This window comes from Anas acuta, chromosome 13 (genome assembly GCF_963932015.1).
Source record: "Anas acuta chromosome 13, bAnaAcu1.1, whole genome shotgun sequence".
Taxonomy (NCBI): domain Eukaryota; kingdom Metazoa; phylum Chordata; class Aves; order Anseriformes; family Anatidae; genus Anas; species Anas acuta.
The window spans coordinates 4,119,546-4,136,194 of record NC_088991.1 but is presented as its reverse complement, the minus strand read 5'-3'; the positions used below and the strand labels follow the sequence as shown (position 1 = coordinate 4,136,194).

The following is a 16,649-nucleotide window of genomic DNA, read 5'->3' as shown; positions in this document are numbered from 1 at the left end:
GGAATGTAAAATAGTTCCAGCCACTTAATCCAAAGTAAACTGTGACTGGCTTAGGAGTAATCATTTATTTTTAAAAGTTTCTTTCTAAAAAATTCAGAATGACGTACTAAGGAAAGGAGCAGGTTCAAAGGCAGATATCTAGACCAGAGCAAGACCAGGCAGATTTTCATCCTAAAGGCTAATATCAGTGGGGTGCAAAACCTGCCAGGGGGTGCAGGGAAGCTGTGCCAGAGCTGACATGCCCCGCAGAGCTGTGTGTGCATGGCGAGGGGCAGGAGAGCTCAGCAAACACCTTGCACCCTGTGCCTGTGGCAAGAACACACACATAAGCAAGGAGCAAATTAAGCTAATGAGCAGCGCGATCTGTGAAACGGCGGTGTGTCTGCGGCTCGTGGTCATCTGGCTCCTGCTGGCTCCTGCAGCAAGCAGCACTTGTGCAGTGATGCAAGGGGATGGGTGTAAAGGAATCAAAGCTGGCACGGCTTGTGCTGAAGGGTTGGAGAAAAAGTTAAAGCAGCAATGACTTCTTTTAAAAGCTGGCTTTCTAAGGGGTAATTTTGGTCATTTCACCTGGTGTACAGCTCAGTGTCAGCACTGTCAGCAAATAACTGCTCTGATGGGAGCAGCCAAACAGTGTAGTGTGTCTGTGTGCAAGCAGCAAACCAAAATGCATATTCTTATGTTTAAAAAACATGAAGTATAGAAAAATGTATTAGGAAAAGGGAACAAAGGGCCATGCGTTTTACAAGTGCTCTCAGATGAAGTGCCCTTGGGCAAACACATCCACTGCAGGATGGAAGCAATATTGCAAGAACAGGATGTAAACTTGTGTTTCTGTGCAGATTGGTGGGGGCAGCAGGTGTACGTCCTGGGGTGTGATCTTCACCTCTGCTCTGCTGATAAAATGAACCAAACTGTCCCAGCCGCGCACCAGCCTGTAGTTCTTGCTCCGCGTGCATTCCCTGGAGTGAAAAAGGTGGGATCCAAAATAATAAAAATAATAAAGGTAATCCAGAGGAAAAACTAAAAGTGCTGGAGAGGAGGCAAAGAAATCTCCTGCTCACATCTGTATCACCAGCTGTAGCCCTCAGCATCATGCCAATCTGTATTTCATCACTTCTTGTGAACACAAGTAAAAATGGCAGCCCCGCAGGGATTACCCAGAACCCAGTTAACAGCAAAAAGATTTTGAAGTGCAGAAAGTTAAAAAGGTTTCCAGTTTCCTAGTTTAATTTCCATGTTCTGATGATCTGAAGTCATCTAAGGCAGTGATATTAAAAAAAAAAAAAAATCTATGGCATTTTCTTAAGGGACAAATTATTTTTAGCCGTGGAGATTTAAAGCTCTCTCCAGGTTCCTGAACTCTGAGAACTTGTCTTCACTAAGAAGCTTGACAGCTAAGCAGGTTCTCTTTTCTCCCAACTTTTCAACTGATCTAATTAAAATATGTAAAATCTCCCTTTCTGCACAATGAAGGAATATGCATTTTTTTTTTTTTTTTTCCCAGAGAGATAAAAGGCAATTTCTAGAGACTCTATTTCTAAGAATAACTGCTTCCCTCTTTGTTTTGAGTGCTCAGCCACTTGTCCCATTTCAATTAATGGGAGAAAAATGGGGAAATAAACAAGCTCACCCACTTTCCTTGTTTTTGGCCTCAAGATTACTGGCACCATACAGCTTTTGTAAGACAGAAAATTGGTTGTAAATGAGTGACCAGGCCTGACTGACTGACACCAGTACCACTGCACACTGCCAGAGGAGAATGCTGGAGCTGGGCATACGTTGACACCTGGCTCTGTGTGTTTTAACTTGGTTCAGGTGCCTCCAGAGGAATGACTTCCCAAGCAGAATATAGTTACAGTTTTTTAATTAATTTAGTGTTAGTGTCACTTTTCAAAAATTACACTGCTTTTTAGTCACCCACATTTATTTATGATACACAGCCCAAATGTTGCTGGAGAAGGCTTGATGAACAGACTACCCAAAAGGCATGAAAAAGCCAACAAACCTCCCCAACATCTGGGACACCGGGATTTTGGGGGCTGTATTGTGCTACTATTTCAAGTGAAGCTGCCCTCCACCCAGCAGGGCACCAGCTGCAGCCTTGTCCTGCTTGCCAGTGACCTCAGTTGCCAGTGTCTGGAGCATGCAGAGCTCCATCAGCTTCTCCTATCGTCCCCCAGGCAGCATCACACCCTTTCTGCCATGCACAGACCAACCCTTTCTCCCTCCAGGCGCTGCTTGCCTTGCAGTGGGCCCTGACTGGGCAGGACCCAGGGGCTGCTGTGAGATGCAGGCCAAAAAAATCCTAAGGATCATATACAAAGGGGAATTAGTTAAACAAATCAGAAGATACGGCTAGAAGAGCCTTTACTGCCACTCTACAGCGGCCTGAGGCTTTTGCTTCATAATTACAACTATATTTTTTCCTTTCACACCAAGCTATCCTCTGTCCATAATCTTGGAACCTAATCTTGGCGGCTAGAGGGCCTCTCTCCTTGGGCTCAGGGCCATTCCCTGGCAGTGAATTCAGTTCATCCCGCTAGAAGAGACACTCCAATGTTATTTACAAAGCCCGTGCACCCACTCAATTAGCACATACACACATATACGGTACAGCGAAACCCGCTCAGCAACGCATCGCACATCCGAGGCCTGGGATTTAAAACCAAACTCTTTAGCACGGGTTGACTGAATCCGAGCAGGAAGAAAATCGTTTTGTGTTCTTGGACTGACAGAAAATGTAGGCTGAAGTTTTGAATAAATGATTTGCTCTGAATCATTTACTCAGCACTACTCGGTACCTCAGAGGACAAGAATGGTTCCTAAACATTTTCTGTGATAAAATATTGAATCGACACTAATACTGCTTTGCGGGGGAAGCAGTGTGAGGCCGATGCCCACAGTAACATAGCCTGCATGCCCTTGGCATGGCTGCTGGCAGGCTCAGGAGCCCAGTGCTGCCTGGTGGTGTGGCTGCGTCCTCAGCACCTCAACTCACGGGTGGGTGCCTCTGACAGCCAAAGTGGTCCCTCTGCACAGGCTGCTGCTGGCAGAGTGCTTTCCTGTGAAAAAGCATTGAGTCGGAGTGTTAGTGTGCATTATTTATCTTTTAATAATGCCGTGGCAAAGTTTAGAGGAGTTCGGCAATAACTGTAATCACTGAAAGGCACAGGATGTGGGCTTGACAGGCCTACAAGGCCAGTTAAAAACTCCTCTTGAGCGTCAAGCCTTGGTTTCAAGCATGAGGTAAAAAAGACTCCTCGTAACTGTGACTAAGCACAAAAGCCAGGATCTTGTGCCTGTGACAGACGTGTGGTGGATTCGTGTCAGAGATCAGTGGAATGACATCAACATGCTCCCGTAAGCATGCCACCAGAACGACGTGAGGAAAGCATTTCTGGACATGGAAATGGTGAAAACTGGATTTCACTGGACTCACTGTCTGTCAGTCAGAGAGCAGTGAGATTTTCCCCATTGTCTGGTAGAATTAGACACTTGTATGTCACAATATCTGGGAAACAAGGAGGAGGTATGTGCCCCCAGCCCTGGGATGGCTGGGAAGGTCAAGTTGACAGCTGGTGATACCTGGGTGTCATGCTGGTGAGGGGCTGGGAACACAAGTCCTGTGAGGAGCGGCTGAGGGAACTGGGGCTGGAGAAGAGGAGGCTCAATGCAGACCTTACTGCTCTTTGCAACTACCTGAAAGGAAGCTGTTGGGAAGCTGGGGGTTGGCCTCTTTTCACAGTGATAGGACTAGAGGGAACGGCCTCAAGTTGCACCAAGGGAGGTTTAGGTTGGAAATGAGGAGACATTTCTCCTCAGAAAGGGCAGTCAGGTATTGGAATGGGTTGCCCAGGGAAGTGGTGGCATCACTGTCCCTGGGGATGTTCAAGGAAAAGTTGGATGTGGTGTGTAGGGACATGGTTTAGTGGGTGACATTGGTGGTAGAGGCATGGTCGGACCAGATGATCTTGGGGGGCTTTTCCAGCCTTAATGATTCTATAACATGATGGTGCACCGCAATGTGACAGCACATTGGCAACCCCTCTCCCCTCGTGGCAGGAGTGTGGAACCGGTGATCCTTGAGGTCCCTTCCCACCCAAGCCACTCTGTACATTTTGGCTGGATGAGGCCGGGCCGGACGACCACCTTCATCTGTGCCAGCGGCGATCGGGCCTGATTCTGGAGGGACAAGGCCGGTCGCTATGCCGGGTCGGAGACCCAGCCTCCGCCATCTCCCTGCGAGGGGCGCCTGAGGAGCCTGCCGCGAGGGGATGGCGGCGGGCGGGTGTGCCCGCGTGTGCGTGTGTGAGGGGCGGGTGTCTCGGCGTGCGAGGGGCGGCGTGTGCCCGCCGGCGAGTGCGAGGGGCGCTGCGTGTGCCCGGGCTCGCTTCTGCTCCCGGCTCCGGCCCGCCGAGAGGGAGCACCGCGGGCAGCCGGGGCTCTCATCCCGGGGAGGAGGGTCGCAGCCCTACCCGGCGCCTCCCTCCTCCCCGCCGCCGGGGCGATGCCGCGCCCTCCGTGCCCTGCCTGCCGGCGGCCCCGCGGCTCCGCGCCGCGCCCGGCGGCGTAGCGAGCCCGGCTGGGCAGGGGGGCGGCCATGGGGGCTGCCGCCCCCGCGGCTCTCGGCGCCGAGCGGATTACGAAGGAGCGGCTCGGGGCGGCCCAAGGGCGGCCCGGCATGTAGAGCCTGACGGAGCGGCGCGGAGGTGAGCGGCACCCCGGGGTGCGGGAAGAGGAGGAGGTGAGGGTGGGGGGGTGGCTGGGTGCCCCCTGCGGGGGCTGCTCCGCCCGGACTTGCGGCTCGGAGCCACCTGCCCGGGTCCCCCCCTTGGGGTTTTGGCCGCCCTGCAACAGCCGTCACGGCGGGGACCCTGCGAGTTGGTTGATGAATTAAATGAATTCTGTCGTTGGGGCGTGCTCCGTCTTCATGGCGAGACATCGGGCTGACCTGCCGGCCTGAAACCTCGGGGGTCGTGAGGCGGCTGTGCCCTGCTGCCATAAAATATTTACCTCATTTGCTACCCTCAGTCCGCAGCCCGTCGGGTGTCTGGTATAGTTGATGTTAAATTCCCTATCCTTAAAGAAAAAAAAACACACAGATTTTCAGACTCCTCCTAAGTTCATTTGTTTACTATGGAGCTGTGACTTCAGTGGTCGCTTTGGTATCAAAACATTCTGCTGGTGTGATATTTTTGGTGGCTCTGACACCGGGTTGGTTAGTCATGGTTATGAATATGGTAATACGCCATGAAACTCCGCGTCCTTTCAGTAACATGGTTGAACGGGCACGTAGGAAGCCTGGCGGTTCCTCGCCGCCAACTTCCAGCACATCTCCTCCTCGCAACTTTCCTGTGCTACGGTAAAAATGCTGCTCCCGACGGCTGGCCGGGCGGAGGCGAGCCCTAAGTTTGGCGTGAGGTGCGCCTCCTCGCACGCAGGCTTATGCAACGCGGTGCCCGGTGCGGGGAGAAGGAGGGAGATGGCAGGGAAGGTTTGGGGAAGGAGGGTGGCCAGGCAGTGACGGTGCCTGCCTGTGCCTGAAAACCCGAGGAGCGTTGTTCTCTGGTTCTGTGGGCGTCCTGGCTGGTCCCGGGCAAGTCTCCGGAGCCTCTTGGTGTTGCTTGCTTTCTCTGTAAAATAACGGCTTGGCCGGTGTTGCTGCTTCTCAGGGCTGCGAAGCTGCTCGGAAGCCCTTGGAAACACTTTTCAGCCAGGAGGTACTGTGTAAATGCAAATTACTACAGCAATACTATTTCAAAAACGCTTTTCAGAAGTTAGATCAGGGTCCTTAGGCAGTTTATTGAACCTATGCGGCCAAATACATTTTTGGACAGCTCCAAAGCAGACTGAAGTATTAATCCCCTGTAAAGAGATCTAGGATCCTTTCTCAAGAAAAAAAAAATAAATATCACCCTTAGGTGTCACCAGAGGTGTCACTCCGTGAATATTTGCCCCCCGGTTTCTCTGCATGTAACCTGGTGGTCATTATCAGCTGAAGCAACGCTTTGGTTTTAGGCTGCTGTAGCTGCAGGTGGTGGCTGAAGACATGAAAGAGCTCACCCTGACCACATCAGCTGGCCCAGCGTGAGCCTCTGGTCCCCGTGGTGGGGCTTTGCTCATGCACGGGGCTATGCTTTTATCCTGAGAGACTGCAATGATCTCTACGCTGTCAGCTAACAGCAAGTCTTCCTAGGCAAGAACTGTGTCTCAGGTTCTACAACGGGGCACATTTCTAGCATTTAAACAAAACAAAACAAAAAAAGGCCAGGTACTGGCTTTCTTTTTTTTTTTTTTTTAACTGCGAAAAGAAACTAGATGGAGAAGGACTTGAGTCTAAAACTGACCTCTGATCAGTTTGTCTTGCGAGCATATAGAGCATTAACAGAATTTCTTGTTACTGGGATTTTGAGAGAATTCCTTATTGTTTGAGGTGCATTGTTTTCACTTCAGCATACTGAAATCTCATTGTTTTTGTAACATGTTTTTTAAAAGGCATTCTTATTTTTCTTAACCACCTTCTGCTTTTGTAGGATCCCTGAGTAGCTTCTAATCGGAATTGCGTTTGAGGTAATGCAGAATTCTTTGACTAGTTTGCTTTTTGCAAAGATTTATTTTCAGGCAACCTTAAAAAATTCTTAGAATGTCGATTCTGAGGTCTTTTCATGTTGTGGTTTTAATAGACAAGGCACTGTCGGCTGAGTTATGAGTCTTCCTAATAATGTGATTAGTCTGTTTTTTTGAGGGATGTCGTTCTTGAAAACATACCTCAGAGGAAAAAAAATTGCAAAAGCTATGCGCAAATAATTTTTTCCTACAACAGATGGAAGAGCTTGATAATCACCGCTTAAGGGTGACTAAAATTAGTTTGAAACAGAAAAGATTATTCCTACAAGTACAGTAGTATAATTTGTACAAAATGAGCCAAATTCTACTAATTGTTCCACTGGTGTAAATATAGAGTAATATCTTCGCCTGGAGTTTCTCCTTTTTTATAAAGTAACGTAGAACACAGGGGACTGTAATCTGTTGACTTTTTACGTGTTTTTCACAAAGGTGAGTTCTTCCTGAAGCCTGGTGGCAGAACACGACCCAGGGTTTAGCCCCCTGTTCTCGTATTTGGAGCAGCGTAATGTTCTCTTACAGAGCCTCCAATTCAAAATTTGCTGTAATACGATTGTGGGGAGAGGGTTGCTGAATGACTCAGATGAATGTAGCTCAGAGTAAACAAACATGTAAATCATTTCTGGCTACAGAGAGAGAGAAAAGGAAACATGGAAGAGCAGAGAAAAGCCAGCCTCAAGGATGAGACATTTATCAAGACGTGCTCAGCAAGGACCACCAAGTTCAGCAGGATTCAGCTGTCAAAAATTCAGGACCGGATGTGCAGCAGTCTTATTTATTTATTTTTGACCTTCAGTAATGAGAGGAACTTGTAGGAAGTGAGCGCAACTGTTAGAGGCACGCAGAGGTTTCCAGCTGTTTGGTTGGGCTGGTAAGTCTGGCACAAAGCTGGGCAGTGGGCATGCTTACATGGCCCTCCCGAGAGCAGGGAACCGTGACCACTGCCTCTCGGAGGGGGAGGATGCCACCACTCACAGAGCAGCAGGCTCCACAGCATCCAGTTTGGGAAAAACACAAGCTAGCGAGTGGTTCCTGGAAGTTTCTGAACCCCAACCTAATAACGTTGTTGTGGGTAACCACAGAAGGATGCGGACGCAGCTTGTGGTTCAGATTAAGAAGTACCAGCTTTAAATCAACTTTAGGTTTCTTTGTAACTAGGTGAGTCCCCAGAACAAAATCGGAGCGTGGCAAGGACTATTCTCATTTGTCTTCCCTGCCGAGGGAGATGACCCGCAGGCACAAATCAATTTGACAGAGCATCTGGCCAGCCAGGTCCTCCTCTGAATGCCCAGGGGAGAGTGGTACCGCAGGTAGGAGTTGTGGGCAGAGGGAGCTGTCGCTGGGGGAGAAAACTGTAGGCACTGGAAAGCTGGGGTGGGATTTTTATCCCTCTCAGCTGCCTGAGCTGTTACGCTTCAGTGTGTTTTCAGGGTAAGTCAGGTTAATGCTCGTGGGGAAGCGAGAAATGTGCTGGCATCCGGGGGTGAAATGAGGAGAGCCGGGGCTGGTCCCCTTCTGAGCGAGGATCAGTGCCCCACAGCTCTGCCTTCTGCTTTGGGCACTTCTGGCATCGTCTCACGGGGAGGATGCTGTGTTGCTGTGTTGCTCCAGGTGAAACCTGTGCTCTTCCCGAGGTACAGGCCTGCCTCCGAGAGCAGTGAGGAGTCTTCGGGGTGAAGCGTGGCTGGAGGAACGGCATCTCCTGCAGTGTTTGCTGAAAGATGATGGCTGTGAAGGAGAGGAGCTGGAAGGACAAGGTGTATTTCTGTGTCTGCATAGCAGACCTCCGTCCTCCTTTCTCCATCCTCTTGTTTTCTTTAGAGTCCATCTGGCTGTACACGGCGGTGGTCACAATGGCCACACTGGGAAACTTGACTTTAGGCATCAGGACTGAGTGACAAGGCTCCCAGATCAAATGGTTGCTGGTAGGAATGATGGGTGTTCCTGTTAGATCGCTGGACGTGTATTATTATTTATTCTCGGCGCAGTCTCTGGATCCAAGCCAAGAAGCTATTTTGTCCTGATTCCCTTCTCCCTCCACTCAGTCTCTCCCTCTCTTTGTGCGCAGTGAACATGTTCCAGTCAGAACCGAAGCCATTTCCTGGCCCCTTTCGTGCGTCCTGCAGCCCGTTTGCATCCGTAAGCGATGAAATCCGACCCAGTGTTTGGGAAGCGCTGACTTCAGCACCCGGACAGGGTGGGTGATGTTTCCCGTCATGCCCGCTAATTAAATTGTAGCGCGCATTAGTGCAGGGTGCTGCGGGGAGAGAAAGCGTCAGCAGGTTGGAAAAGATGAGGCGAGTTCACAAGGAGCAGGGGGTGGATGGGGGAGGCACGGTGGGCTGGGGGCAACCTCTGGCTGCCGGCACTGCCACTTGTCAGAGGCACGGAGGGAAGAACTACGGAGGACGCAGCAGGCACAGGCTGCTTCCCACCACCAGAGAGAGCATCCAGGGATGAAAGGCCCACGGGGCCAACGCGTGCCCCTGCTCTCCTGGCACTGACAGGCGTAGCTCGCTAAAACACAGCAATGCACTTCCTTCTCAGTAAAACAGGGAGGAAACGGAGCAGATGACATAGCGTTTATTGGGCATTTTGGTAGCAGAAGGATGGCCGGAGTGGAGATTCCAGCTTGCTCTCACAGGTATTAATGGATTAACGTAGGAAGCTGCTAGAATTTCATTGTGAAGCCTTCCTGGCAGAGTACAAAGCCACTTGGGGCTCAGGGCTCTGTTTGGGACGAGAGGATGAAATAATTCTATTTTCTCATTCAGTCTTTGTGTCCTGCTCAGTCTGGCTTGTTGCGTGCTGTGAAATGGAGGTGCTGATCTCTTCCTTAGCCTGGAGCTGCAGCTAATGGAAGTAGCCGTAATGTGTACTGGAGTACTTGAAAGCTTCCAGGTGGGGAGACCTCCAGGTTTGTAAAATTTCCCTAAAGCCCTAAAATCATTATTCGTAGTGGGAATGAGAGGAATAAAGGTTGCCAGGACATCAGCTCCTCCTCGCGGACCCTTCACGCCATTCCCCTAGGAGATCAGGTCAGCTGCAGGGATGTGGGCACTGCACGAACGGGGCTGTGAGGCAGGTCCCCATGGCACAGGCTGCTTAGATGGAGACTCTGAAGAATCCTAAAAATCTTCCCAAGTCTGCTTCTCCTGCAAGACCTTTTTTCTTCATCAAGAAGGCAAAGACTCACCTCCCTTTTGGGAATGTCCTGAGGGCCAAACAGGGAGCTCGCCGTGCCCAGCTGCCCTGCAAGAGAGAACAGGGCTGCCCCATTCCCCAGCAGGTTCCTCGGTGGGGAGAGCAGCTCCCGTGAGGCCCCAGCCCACGGCCAGCTCCTGCTCTCAGCAGGATGCACAGCGGGAGATGGACACAACGGGGCCATGTCGCTGTCCTGAGGGGCACCGAGTCCCTGCTCTGTGCTGGAGACAGCGGGGCACAGCACGGGCCCAGAGCAGAGGATGGCTGCATGGCTGGGAAAAGGGCTTCAGGCTGCTCCGCCTCGAGGTCTGAAACAAGTGTTTGCCTTCAAGTGCACATCGTTGTTGAAAGGCAGAGTGGCATTCCAGCCTGGAGCTGTGTGTTTATAGTGTTAGGGCAAATGTTCTGACACGTCTGTGGGTTTCTGTCGATCCTGAAGGCAAGTTTGAGCTGATGGCTCTGCAGCTCTCCTTGTTCCTCCACCGTGGGCAGGGACCGATGCCGGTGCGCGTGCTGCTAAGGTCACCCGAAGGCTCGATGGCAGGAGCGAGGTGTTGTGGTTTTGCATGCCCAAAATGGCTTCGTTTCCACAGCATCTCCTGCAGCTTTCCCTGCACCCTGTCGGTAACCTAATCAACCAGGCTGAGCAGCTGGTGAGTGGGCGCCTTGCCTGTCAGAGACATGGGTATGAATATCAGCAGTCAACAAGCCATCACAGCAGCTATTGGCACAAAATGGAAGGAGGGAGGGTGGGCACCCCTCCTAAAAATAAACCCATTGCTGTCCACAGGAGCCGCATCAACCCCTGGGCGTCTGAAATAGTTTTGGAAGAGAGAGAGAAGTCAGAGAGTGACTTGGCTGTAGGTCACGCAGGTAGGGTGCTACGAGGGAGGAGACGAAGCCGTGTTTTGGAAAGTCTTCCAGCTCCCCTTGCAAGGCTTTGTGCCCCATCTCCAGCCAAAAATAGCTCACCTGCACAACCAGAGCTGCATGGAGTGGGCCAGGTAGTAGGTGTACTGGCAGATCTTTCTGGGTTGTCTTCTGGTGCTGCCAGGGGTTTGCACGTGCTTGCGAATGGAACAAATTGGGGGGTTGCTTCCTTCAAAAACAGAGTCCAAAAATCTCACTCCTGCTCAGCCTGCAAACGTAACAGACATCAAGCCCGGAAAGTATGTAATTATCTGTATAGAACTGAATGTGTAGAGAAGCCAAGACCCTGGTATTTAAATCCCTCATCAGAGAGCTGGGGAAAGAAAAGGAGAGGCTGGGATTCAGGCCACCGAGACAAGGGTGGGCCTGGCCTGAAGTCTGCTAGGTCGTATATGAAAGAAAGATCGGATTTGTCAGAGCTATTAACTCGGTTTGGTCCCTGCTCAGACGATGTTTTATTTCAGATGTCCTCTGGACGGCTTGTTTTCGTTCTTTTTTAAGATCGCTGATGGCACCACAGTTCAGCGTGAAGTATTTGGGATGTAAAGCAGCAGTAGGGCTGCTGTGACCTTCCCATCCGTGCTCGGATTCATCTTTTTCTCTTACAAAAATCACCTGGAAACAAAGCTCCCTCCCCTGTGACACTGACCTGCGCAGAGCAGGCCAGTTTGGGGCCGTTCTGTTTGCTTTTTCGGGATCAGAGCCTTTCTTCTTGTCCTTGCTTTTGCATTCAGAGCTTCCCCTCCATGACCAGAGGTGCGTACGCGGAGCAGGGACATCTGCCTTCAGCAGCGTGGCAGGCAGCCGGGGAAGGTGACCTCTTCAGAGCATCTTCTGTCCCTCCCAGACGGGGGGTGACACAGCACGAGGGTCCAGGCTGGTCCCTGGCTCTGCCCTCAGGGGCTATGGAGTTGCAGGTGGCTGGGTGAAAGCTTGGCTTTGCCCTGAGACAGGCCGGCGTGGAGGGATCCGAGCTGTTCCTCCAGACATTGTCACAGCTGTGCGGTTCCTGCAGTCCTGTGACATTGCCCCTTTTGTGGCAGTGCTCCTGTGGAGCCCTTCATCTGGTTATTCTGCTTGGCTGCAGTCCTGTAGCCCTCAGAGCCGCAGGGCTGTGGTGCTGTCAGAGGATCCTGAGCCTGATGGTTCCTACATCTGAACCAGGGTACGGCCACAGACACCTCCCAGATCTCCGCTGCCATCAGGCGGTTCACGGCAAGTAGGTTATTAGCTGGGTTTGGTGGTTGTCTTTTATGGATAGTTCAGGATCTGATCCCGTCTCCACAAAAGGGTCCTGTGCTTCTGGGCTATAGTATGCTCTTGTGCTTAAACATCGACGAGTTACGAAGGGAATGCAGAATTCAATGGAAACAAAATTAGGCTTTTAGTTTTTGTTTGTTCCTTTAAAACCTAAGGTGTGTTAAATTACAGTAACGCTGTGCCCGCATCGCAGTTGCTGTTTAAATCTAAATCTGCTTTATGGGTTGAGCCTCTTGGCACGGGGTTGAGGGCAATCAGCAGCAGTGTTAGCACAGCCACGGAAACTGAAGCTCAGCAGCACCCATGGTCATGCAAGATCCAGAAGCAGGAGCAGCATCTTGTTGGTTTCTTGATGCCGCGCTGCACAAAGCTGTCACTGAGCTCGGTTTAGTAATTCAGAAGCAAAAGCACAGTTTGCTACCACTGGTGTGGTTACACGAGGGAAAAAACAACACGCTGCATAGATTTTGTAATGGGTGGATTCCCGTTTTAATCATCTTTTATAGCCCCAACATATCCAGCATGCCTCTGAGTGCTGAGCGGGGACTCAAGCTGTATAGAAGCACAAAGCTCAGCCTACTTCCCTCGGCAGCCGTGCAGTTGTATGTGCCCGCATCGTGGTGACACCAACAGCTTAAACTCAATATTCAACGTGTGTCCGGAGCTAAAACGGGACTGGCAGCTGGGAAGGTAGGAATGCAGTAGGATGTTAATGAGATGGTTACAGAGCCCTCTTTCATGGGGAATTCGAGCAAGAGTTTGGAGAGGAAACTCTCCACCTCTGTCTCGCTGGCTGGTGTGGAATGGATGGAGCTGGGGGCCAGGCTTTTTTCCCCATTGCATAGACGTCGGTCTTATCGCTGCTAAGGTCAGCCCAAAGCAGGGGTAAATGGCTCTGAATTCTAATCTGTAAGTATGAAAAGCGAAAATAATACCAGCAGGGCTTCTCTTCAGTGGAAGTAAAGCCTTTTATAGGAAAGATCATTTATAAATATCATGGGAAACTGCTGATATTCAAAAGTACTGGTTTGTTTCCAAATTAACCAACACATAAGTAGAGCTACTCTTTTCTCATTTAAATTCATTCATTTTTTATCTTGGTTTGGATCCAGAGGCCTCATCTACTGTTCCTCATCCAACACTCCTGCTGAATCCATATGGATCAATTATCATTAGCAAGAGCATCAGGTGGGTCCTAAGCAGAATCTCTTGTGCCTGAAAAATGAACCTGGAAGCAGCCTCCGCGGGCTGCCAAGTGCTTCCCACCTGTACGGGCTGCCTCTGGGCAGTGGGGATGCTGGAGGCACCAGGAGGGGTTTGAAACCCAAAAGATTTTTAATTTGACCATCTCCATTCTCACAAATGTCTGGAGAAGGACTGCACTTTGCATGAGTCCGTGGGAAGTGGTGAGCTCCACAAAGACAGGGACAGCTCTGGTGGGAACCCCGTCACCTATTCGTGTTATCCCAGCCCAGTGGGTTTTTGTAGCACTGCTCGCAGGGCCTTTCATGCCTGGGCAGCTGCACAAACCTTATGAGACAGAGCAGCGTCAACGTAGCCCACAGGAGATGCTAGAACGTGATGCCATCAGGTTGCTTACAGAACCCTGCTTGTATTTATTACAGCCCAGGGATATGCAGCATGGCCTGAACAGCCTTCTTCACCCTCCTGGGCAGGGTCAGTGTTGGCAGAGCCCCCTCCAGTGCTGCCTGTCAGCAGCATGCCCTATTTCTGCATACAGGTATGTGACGTGCCAGGAGACTGCTGCAGCCTTGTGCCTTTTGTGGTCCTAAAGCTGCACACATCCACGCCTAGTGATATATGCGTAGGGACGTACTCCTCAGCTGGCGCTTGTTCTCCTCTCTTGCTTTATTTTTGGGGGTTGCTGAGCCCAGAAGTGAGAGTGACAATAGGCTGACTCAAAGCGTAGCAGGCTTTGGGGCTGGGAGCTGCAGAAGTTATATAACAGCATGTGACAGACGACGCCGGTGGTACATGAAACAAGAAGCAAAGTGTGGAGATCCTTTGATGTGCTACCAAAGCTTTGCAGCACCTTCCCTGCTGAGTTAGAGGAGAGCTTTAATTTGGTGAGTCTAGTCAGTGGCATCGGCCCAGTGTTACGGAGCAGGAAGGAGGCCAGAACAGTGGCTTTTCTTCTCAGTTTGACTTGTGCGATTAGGAATTATGGCACCGAAATCAGCAAGGCAAGTGAATCTGCATAAGCAGAATGAGATCCTGAGTGCGTAAGAGGCATTTGAAACAATTTAGCCCTGCGTTGGCTGAAGTAATGTGAAGAAAGAGCATAGTAAATGAATAACTAACACCAGAAAGGGGAAAAGAAAAGGAAGTTAAAAGACGGGAGAGCTCTAAGTGTGTCGCTGCTCTAGGATGATATATATATGTGTACTCAGACTGTTAGTTAGGAGAAGGTTACTTGAAATCTCAAAGCCAGCTGTCAGCTTCTCACTTTCTGGCCGTACTTTGTTAGAGCCCAATATCAAAAAGGCACTCTGTTAAAACACATTTATTCAGCCAGTCACGCAGGAGCTACACCGCAATGCTGTTTCCAGAACTTGGGTCTTTTTGTTCAACTTAATGAAAAGTAATAACGTAGGAGATGCCATTTCTGTGGTATTAATGATCTGTCTTCATCTCCTGTACCTTAACACTGGTTTGTTGTCTTTGCAGTGATCCCAGCAGGCTGCCAGCAGGCCGTGAGGTTTTGTCCTGCATTTTATGTGTGATTTTTCCCAAGGGCAGTATTTTCACCGGGACATTTTCGGTTGCAGTGCTGCAGTTGCTTACATTGCTTGCTTAGACTTCCCCATGCACCCTAAGGATTTGCAGTCCTGTGCTAATGTAATACATAAAGCAGAGTCACCTTGACTTCACATTTATCAGCTTATGCAAGTGCTAACCTTTTACTGCACTGCAACAGAAATGTCATTGCCGTTCAGCCTCGAGATGACAAACAAACAGCTTCCTTGGCAGTAATGGATTTAGGAGGCTGCCTGGCTCGCTGCTGGTGCGGTGGGTTTGGGAGCATAGCTCGTGTCAAATACTACACAAACCAGAGTGTGTGATCTTGGCGTTTCCCTAGGGGGAGATGGTGTTTGTTTGTTTGAGTGCTTTCACCTTTTCCAGGCTTTAAGGAGGGCGTATTTGAAGTATGTGAACATTTCGTGCCAGCTTTCAACTCACTGCCTGCGCGTGGCGTTGTCTGGTGCAGCGCTGGAGCTTGGTTTGGGGCAGCTTGAACTGTAGCATCCCCGGCAGGGAGGCAGCATCCCGAGGGCTGTCATCGCCCTGCCTTTGCTCTTAGAGAAAGTTGAAGTCCAGAGCGCGAGTGGAGAAAAACATGGATAGTGATGGACTTTTTCAACCTGAAATGTCAGCCAAGCAGCGTTTTTGGAAGCAGTACAGCCAGCGATAGGCTCTGGGTAGCCTGGGCCATCCTGCACAGGATCCGTGAGGAGACTCAGCAGCTTAGCCTGCCTGAGATGCAGGGGAATTACCGGAGGAATCCAGCTTCTTCCACCCAGACCACTCGCTGCTGTACCTCCTCCTGATGGCAGTGCAAGGTATCTGGGTAAAATCAGCAGGGATTGGGGCTGGGGTGAGTGTTAGCATGACACTTGGGGCAGGTTTGGGGGTTTCAGGGTTTTTTTTTTACTAGCTGATTGGGACACTGGGTGTGTTATCTGAGCGCAGTCAGGGCGAGCTGGGTGCTGCCGCCACTGAAAGCACCATGGCAAACTCAAAGCACAGGTAAAGGGAAACTGGGCAATAATCCTCACAGAAAACAATAAAAAACACACCACACAATGTCAAGGCCCAGATATGCCCTTAGTAAAACATTTGATTTTGCCCAGGAAAATAAGTCATCTGTGACTGAGTGAAGAAGAAGGAGTAGAAAATCATCTGCAACTTGGAATCCCTCCAAATTACAGGCTCCGTTAAAAAAACAAACAAGCAAACAAAAAAAAAAATGGAGTCTCAAGGCCTGGCCTTGGGGAAAGGTGCAGGAGTGTACAGGCAGGAGGCAAGTAGGGATCGTGGGGACAAAGGGAGCGATGTGTGACTTTGTGCCGGGGACAGCAACGAGCAGTGCTTTGAATTATTTTACTTTTGGAGCATGAGCAGGGCAGAGGGAGGAGCTGCAGTCACCGTGATGGTTGAGTAGAGCCCAGGGCTCACAACCCCTTCGTCCTTTGTCCTTTCTGTGGAAATGTGGGGGCAACCAGAAGGGAAGAAACAGTGTATGCAGGTAGCTCATTTCTGAGAAGCCCAGGACGGCTTGTTTTCATAGGAGGGGACGCTTACTGAGCCGACGTGGGGTGTGTTAACCCCAGAAGAATCCGAATATGTCTTTCAAAGGACAGAAGAGTCCCTGGGTGGACGGGATCAAGCAGACGTTTAAAAGATGCACCAGTTCTCCCTCCAGCTGAAACATAGCCATCGCAAGGAGAAAAGCTCACCAAGCAGCGTTCTTGCCCTCAGAGCTGTACGAGGACCATTTTCTGTGCTTGGAAGGCCGTTTGGCTTGGTTTCTGCAGGCATCTGTTCTGTCTGGAGACACTGGCTGCGTTTCTCAGAGGTGCTTGCTTGCTGGTGGTAAGGTCTGCGCT

At 50.5% G+C, this 16,649-nt stretch overlaps 1 protein-coding gene across 1 annotated transcript in view; it reads left to right on the top strand.

Annotated features, from left to right (window-relative positions):
* The first annotated feature begins 4,340 nt into the window (after nt 1-4,340).
* The window catches only part of TRPC5 (transient receptor potential cation channel subfamily C member 5), a 95,808-nt gene continuing 83,499 nt past the window's right edge, over nt 4,341-16,649 (top strand). The window contains exon 1 of the mRNA XM_068697071.1: nt 4,341-4,712. The gene's annotated coding sequence lies outside the window, so the exon portion shown is untranslated. The remainder of the gene's footprint in view (nt 4,713-16,649) is intronic.